A 7,076-nucleotide genomic window follows, 5' to 3' on the forward strand; every position below is an offset into this window, starting at 1 on the left:
CCCCCCTTGAGAGGGAAAAGTTGCGGTATCAGTTTGAGCAGCTTAAGCAGGGTCAGATGTTGGTGACCGACTATGAGGCGAGGTTTTCTAAGTTGTTCCGCCATGCACTAATGATACTTCCTACTGAGGTAGAGAGGGTGCGAAGGTTTGTTGCAGGGTTGCATTCTGGTATTAAGGCCAATATGGCCCGAGAGGTTGAGATGAGGACTCCTTATCAGCTGGTAGTAGAGATGCTCGGAGGATTAAGGGCTACCGTCTGAGAGGTAGAGAGCAGATGCAGCAAGACAAGAGGGCTTGATTCTCTAGAGAGTTTAGAGGTGCCTTGGCTAGGGGCAGAGGTCAGTTTGGGAGGGCCAACCCAGCAGGGCCCCATATTCAACACCACCACCTCTTCGAAGTACTCCAGCGCGCCCCTATTTCAGCGCAATACCAGAGAGTTCTTACCACCAGCCAGCTATCCAGGGTTCTTCCAGTGGCTATTTAGGTCCCCAGGGTTCTTCTATCCCCTATTTCAGTGCTATACCGGAGAGTTCATACCGCCCACCGGCTATTCAGGCTTTTTCTAGTGGGTCTACCAACCATCAGGGTCAGACATCAGGGCAGCAGGTCACCGCACTGCAAGGTTGTTTTGAGTGCGAAGATCTTGGTCATATGAGGAGATACTGCCCCAGACTTCGAGGCAAGGCAGTGCAGCAGGGTCAGCAGCCTATGATTTCAGCACCGGCTGCCCAGCCGCCCAGAGGCGGAGGGCAGACTGGTAGGGGTCGTCCTAGAGGTGGAGGCCAGGCAGGGAGAGGTCAGCCAGCTACTGCTCAGTCAGGTGGAGGCCAGCCAGCCGGCGCTCCAGCCAGGTTCTATGCTTTTCCGGCCAGACCAGATGCATTGGCCTCAGACGTCGTTATCACAGGTATTATTTCCGTCTGTGGAAGGGATGCTTCAGTGCTATTTGATCCAGGGTCTGCCTATTCATATGTATCATCTCTGTTTGCTCATTTTCTTGATATTCGTCGTGAATCCTTGGGTAGTCCTGTTCATGTGTCCACTCTTGTGGGCGATTCAGTGGTTGTGGATCGGATCTACCGGTCCTGTGTGGTCATATTCTGTGGATTTGAGACTAGAGCAGATCTCTTGTTGCTTGACATGACCGACTTAGAGATCATCCTAGGCATGAACTGGTTATCCCCGTATCATGCTGTCCTAGATTGCATGCCAAGACTGTTACCTTAGCAATGCCAGAGTTGCCGAGGTTGGAGTGGAAGGGTTCCTCAGTTAGTACATCTAGTCGTTCTCTTTTTTGAAGGCTCGGCACATGGTCGGGAAGGATTGTTTGGCTTACCTAGCTTATGTTCGGGATACCACCGCAGAGTCTCCGATGATTGATTCAGTTCCAGTAGTCCGGGAGTTCGCCGATGTGTTTCCTTCTGACCTTCCTAGCATGCCACCGGATCGTGATATTGATTTCTGTATTGATTTGGCTCCAGTCACCCAGCCTATATCTATCCCACCGTACCGTATGGCTCCGAAAGAGTTGAAGGAGTTGAAGGAGCAGCTTGAGGAGTCGTTAGAAAAGGGGTTTGTCAGACCGAGTGTGTCACCTTGGGGTGCACCAGTGTTTTTTTTGTCAAAAAGAAGGATGGGACTATGCGGATGTGCATTAGCTACCGCCAGTTGAACAAGGCTACCATCAAGAACAAGTGCCCGTTACCGCGCATTGATGATTTGTTTGACCAGTTGCAGGGTGCTAGGATGTTCTCTAAGATCGACTTGAGATCAGGGTATCATCAGCTGAAGATTCGGGACTCAGATGTCCCGAAAACTGCTTTCCGTACTAGATGTGGCCATTATGAGTTTCTAGTGATGTTCTTTGGCTTGACTAATGCCCCAGCGGTGTTTATGGACTTGATGAACAGGGTGTTCAGGCCTTATATTGATTCCTTTGTTATCGTCTTCATTGACGACTTCTTGATCTACTCATGTAGCCTAGGGGAGCACGAGCAGCATTTGAGAGTAGTGCTTCAGACCTTGCGAGAGTAAAAGCTATATGCTAGGTTCTCCAAGTGTGAGTTTTGGCTAGAGTCAGTAGCATTCTTGGGGCATATTGTATCAGGAGAGGGTATTAAGGTGGATCCCAAAAAGATTGAGGCAGTTCAGAGTTGGCCACGTCCTACTTTAGTGACTGAGATCAGGAGTTTCCTAGGGTTAGCAGGTTATTATCGCTGATTCTTGCAAGGTTTTTCATCCGTTGCATCACCTTTGACTAGATTAACCCAGAAGGGTGCTCCTTTTTGTTGGTCCGATGATTGTGAGATGAGCTTTCAGAAGCTTAAGACAGCTTTGACTACAACACCGGTTCTAGTGGTTCCTTCCGGTTCGGGGATATATACGGTATATTGCGACACCTCACGCGTTGGCTTGGGATGTGTATTGATGCAAGAGGGGCGAGTTATTGCATATGCTTCATGTCAGCTGAAGATTCATGAGAAGAATTACTATGTGCACGAACTAGAGTTAGCAGCGATTGTTCATGCTCTTAATATATAGAGACATTATCTGTATGGGGTGCCATGTGAGGTTTATACAGATCATCGCAGCTTACAGCATTTGTTTTAGCAGAGGGATCTCAATTTGAGGCAGCGTAGATGGCTTGAGTTACTAAAGGATTATGACATCACCATTCTTTATCATCCGGGCAAGGCAAATGTGGTCGTGGATGCCTTGAGTAGGAAGGCAGAGAGTATGGGTAGCTTGGCATTCATTTCAGCGGAGGAGAGGCCACTAGCTTTGGACATTCAGTCCTTGGCTAACAAACTTGTGAGGTTGGACATTTCAGAGCCCAGCCGGGTCCTTACATGTGTTGTTGCTCAGTCTTCATTATTGGGCAGATCAAGGCTCGGCAATTCGATGATCCACATTTGGCAATTTTCAGGGAGACGGTGCTACAGGGTAGTGCCAAGGAGGTTTTTATTGGCGAGGATGGTGTTCTGCGACTCCCGGGTCGCCTATGTGTTCCTAATGTCGATGGCTTGAGGGAGAGGATTCTAGAGGAGGCACACAGTTTATGGTATTCTATTTATCCAGGTGCTACAAAGATGTATCGTGACTTGAGACAGCATATTGGTGGCGGCGGATGAAGAAGGACATAGCTGAGTATGTGGCTAGATGCTTGAATTGCCAGCAGGTTTTGTATGAGCACCAGAGGCCAGGTGGCCTGCTTCAGTAGATGCCTATACCTGAGTGGAAGTGGGAGCGCATTACTATGGACTTCGTAGTTGGGTTGCCGCAGACATTGTGGAAGTTTGATGCAGTTTAGGTCATTGTCGACAGGTTGACCAAGTCAGCACACTTTATTCCGGTTGTGACTACTTATACTTCTGAGCGGTTGGCTCAGATCTACATTCGGGAGATAGTTCGGTTGCACGGTGTGCCTGTTTCCATCATATCATATAGAGGCCCTCAGTTCACTTCACATTTCTGGAGAGCCGTTCAGAGTGAGTTGGGGACCCGTATGGAGCTCAGCACAACATTCCATCCTCAGACCGACGGTCAGTCAGAGCAGACAGTTCAGATATTAAAGGACATGCTGAGAGCATGTGCAATTGACTTCGGAGGGTAGTGGGACCAGTTCTTGCCTTTGGCCGAGTTTGCTTACAACAACAGTTATCAGTCCAGCATCGAGATGGCTCCATTAGAGGCTTTATATGGTCGGCGATGTCGTTCTCCTATCGGATGGTTTGAACCTGGTGAGGCTAAGTTGTATGGTACAGACTTGGTAAAGGACGCCTTGAAAAAGGTAAAGTTGATTCAGGAAAGACATCGCACAACACAGTCCAAACAGAAGAGTTACGCGTATCAGAAGGCGCGTGATGTATCATTCATGGTCGGCGAGAAGGTTCTCTTGAAAGTCTCGTCGATGAAGGGTATTATGAGATTCGGGAATAAGGGCAAGTTGAGACCAAGGTTTATTGGCCCATTTGAGGTGTTGAGGCGAGTTGGGGAGGTTGCTTATGAGCTTGCTTTACCCCCTAGCCTATTAGGGGTGCATCCAGTTTTTCACGTGTCTATGCTTCGGAGGTATCACGCCGACTTGTCTCACGTGTTAGACTTCAGTACCATTCAGCTAGATGAGAGCTTGGGCTATGAGGATGAGCTAGCTGCCATTGTTGATAGACAGGATCGCCAGTTGAGATCCAAGAGAATTTCTGTGGTAAAGATCCAGTGGAGGGGCCAACCAGTCGAGGAGGCGACCTGGGAGTCCAAGGAGGACATGTGGAGCAGATATCCCCATCTTTTCCCTAGCTCAGGTACTTTTCTATGTCCGTTCGAGGACGAAGGATTGTTTTAGAGGTGGAGAATATGATGACCCAAAGGGTTATCTCGTGTTTCAAAACCCAATTAAGGGTTCTAAGGCCTTCAAAACCTCATCCTACTTCTCCTCGACTGCGTGCGCAGTCCGAGCGCGTTTCCGAAAGCCTTTGTTCGAAAAATTTGAGAAAATAATAATACCTTCCTTTAAAAGTGATTTTTGTTGACTTCGATCAACATTTTTAGTGAACGGACCCGGACCCGTGTTTTGACGGTCTCGGATGGTCCGTAGTAAAATATGGGACTTGGGCGTATGCCCGGAATCGAATTCCGAGGTCCCTAGCCCGAGTAATGAATTTTTGTTAAAAATTGTTAAACTGAAAATATAAGGATTTAAAGAAATTGAATAAAGTTTGATCATATTGGTATCGGGCCTGTATGCTGATTCTTGAGCCTGGTACAGGTTTAATATAATATTTAAGTCATGTCTGTGAAATTTGGTGAGAAACGGGACCGATTTGACTTGATTTGGACGTCCGCTTGTGAAAATAGGAATTTCAAATGTTCTTAAGGATTTCATGTTTTTTGGTGTTAAATCTGTGGTTTTAGATGTTATTTCGGCGATTTGATCGCACGAGCAAGTTTGTATGATGTATTTAAACTTTTGTGAGTATTCGCTGTGGAGCCCCGAGGGCTCGGGTGAGTTTCGGATGTGTGTTGGGGTTGAAAACACTCCAGTTTTCTGGTATTTCTGGGCAGCTGTTGCAGGTCTCACAAATGCGAGGATTTGTTCGCATTTGCGACAATCGCATTTGCGAGGAAGGCTTCACAATTTCGAAGAAGCCTGGGCTGGAGAGTCGTCACATTTGCGACATTTGTTCGCATTTGCGAACCCAACAGAGTCCGCATTTGCGACCCTTTTGTCGCATTTGCGACCCCTGCAGAGGGAGCCCAGGTTCGCATTTGCGATGCTTTTGTCGCAATTGCGACCTTCGCATTTACGAACCAGATGTCGCAAATGCGACATCTGAGGCCTGTGCACAGCTTTTAAAAATGGGACTTAGGCCATTTATTTCATTTCACTTCCACACTTAGGCGATTTTCAGAGCTTTTGGAAGGGGGCTTTCACCTAGCACTTTGAGGTAAGTTATTTCTACTTAATATGAGTTTAATACTTGGTTTTTGGGTAGATTAACACATAAAAATTAGTGAAAATTATGGGATTAGAGTAAAACCTAGGGTTTTGATAAAAACAAGATTTAACCACGAAATTTGTTATGGAATGGAATAAAATTCATATATTCTTGATCCTTAGGTTATGGGTAATAACTTTCTTCAAAAATTTCCGGAATCCAGGCACGTGGGACCGGGAATGAATGTTAGGTACCTTGCATTTTGGGTTGGGAAATTACTTTAATAGTTAGAATATGAACTCTTGAGCTTGTTTTGACTAGTTCTTACCCCATTTGGTTAATTTTGGATCGTTCGGCTCCGAATTGAGGGTTTTGAGCACATTTTTAAATTGGGATATAGGCTTTGGGAAGAGGTAAGTCTCCTTTCTAACCTTGTAAGAGGGAATTAACCCCATAGGTGAATTAAATAAGTGTATGTGACTATCTGTGGGGGCTACGTGCGTACGTGGTGACGAGAGTCCGTACGTAGCAACTATTATGCTAATTGTCCGGGTAGTTAGGACAGGGTATTGTGCTATACTTGCAAATGCTTGCGTCTTTGCTTACTATTGAGATCACTTAGGACATACTAGATATTGGTAAACAAATATAGACGCTTATAACCACTTACTGGAGACCTTGTATGAATTATTTGATTGTAAGTGAGCAATGTGTGCTTACTTGATAATAAATTTCTATTTATGGATCGGGTCGATCGCCTCGGTAATAAATAGATGCATCTATGGTTCGCGCCATTCGATCCTCATGCAGTGCATAGTTTAATATTATGTTGGACCGGGCCGTACGACCCCGGCATAATGTGCACATGTTATATGTTTTGGGATTCTTCCACGATTTACACTACTGAAATCTTTGAAATGTAAGTGTTACATGATATGACTGAACTTGAGATGTTACTTATGAAAGACTATCTTTTTTCTCCATGATCTTGAACTGTTATTATTATTATTCATGATATCTATGCTTAGTGTAACACTTAAATATGATTATTGCTGACCCAAGTAAGTGTCAAGTCGACCCCCCGTCACTACTTCTTCGAGGTTAGGCGGGATACTTACTGGGTACATATTATTTATGTACTCATACTACGCTTCTGTACTTAACTGTACAGGATCTGAGGCAGGTGCATCTAGCTACCCAGTCGGCGCGTATCCCTGATACTTGATCGAGACTTCACGGTAAGCTGCCCCTTCTGAGCCGTTCAGCAGCATGTCGTAGTCTCTTCTTTTTTTGTTATTTCTGTCTAATCTATTCCAGGCAGCAAGGTAGTTATATTCTTTTGTACATTCTACTAGTTGCCATAATACTTGTAACACTGGTTCCTGGCTCACGCACTGCTAGACTATTATTTTGGGGTTGTATATCAATTATCATGAAATGTTGATTATCCTTTGCTTTAAATTTAAGTCAAGAAAAAGTTGGGATTGTTTTTGATAAAATAATTGTGAACTCACTAGTCGATTAGGGTTGGCTTGCTTAACAACGCGTTGGGCGCCATCACGACCTATAATGGAATTTCGGTCGTGATAGTTCTTTGCTCAACATCACTCCCACTACTTGGAGGTAGCAAATTTCTTTTTG

General features: G+C 45.5%; 1 long non-coding RNA gene across 1 annotated transcript in view; it reads left to right on the forward strand.

Annotated features, from left to right (window-relative positions):
• The window catches only part of LOC109205881, a 12,939-nt gene extending 6,094 nt beyond the window's left edge, over window positions 1-6,845 (forward strand). Inside the window, exon 3 of the long non-coding RNA XR_002064740.1 lies at window positions 6,607-6,845. This is a non-coding gene — a long non-coding RNA (uncharacterized LOC109205881). The remainder of the gene's footprint in view (window positions 1-6,606) is intronic.
• Window positions 6,846-7,076: the final 231 nt, after the last annotated feature.

Source organism: Nicotiana attenuata, unplaced genomic scaffold, assembly GCF_001879085.1.
Source record: "Nicotiana attenuata strain UT unplaced genomic scaffold, NIATTr2, whole genome shotgun sequence".
Taxonomy (NCBI): domain Eukaryota; kingdom Viridiplantae; phylum Streptophyta; class Magnoliopsida; order Solanales; family Solanaceae; genus Nicotiana; species Nicotiana attenuata.